Source organism: Etheostoma cragini, unplaced genomic scaffold (assembly GCF_013103735.1).
Source record: "Etheostoma cragini isolate CJK2018 unplaced genomic scaffold, CSU_Ecrag_1.0 ScbMSFa_4342, whole genome shotgun sequence".
Classification (NCBI taxonomy): domain Eukaryota; kingdom Metazoa; phylum Chordata; class Actinopteri; order Perciformes; family Percidae; genus Etheostoma; species Etheostoma cragini.
In genome coordinates, this window is record NW_023268705.1 from 81 (window position 1) to 698 (window position 618).

The window sequence follows — 618 nt, forward strand, 5'->3', positions numbered from 1 at the left end:
TTCAATAAATAAACCAGATTATTCAATCCATGCCTCCACTTCTATGCAAAGTAGTCTCATCCAGACCCTATCATACCCTAAGTGAGAATCATGATCCTAGACCAATGAACAAGGAGAGTCATGTCAAAGTAGGGTTGTAACAGCTCCTGCCTTTAGGGCTCATCCAGGAGTTGAATCCGGGACCTCTCACACCCTAAGTGAGAACCATACCGCTAGACCGAGCCACGTAAAAACATGTTATGAGCAATTTTCCATCAAGTAAAGGCAGTAAGTAGTCTGTCTTTCTTTCTTGGGTCGTGTTTAAAGTCTGATTCTAAAGTCTATTCATGGTAATGAGTCTGAACACCAGAGCAGCGAGGTTCCCGTGGAGATTAATGGCCAGAAGTACTCATATTAATGTTAAAAACCTCATAAAGGGACATTTTCATGTCATGGGACCTTACAGATGACTGTAAAGGTTCATAAAAAAAGCAGCGTGAGGCCGTGGTGATGGACACATCGTGGTCAGGCAGACAGACAGATAGACGGACAGACAGACGGACAGATGGACAGACAGGCAGACGGACAGATGGACGGATACCTTATCTCATAGGTACTGGAAGCCACCCGTCTCCACCA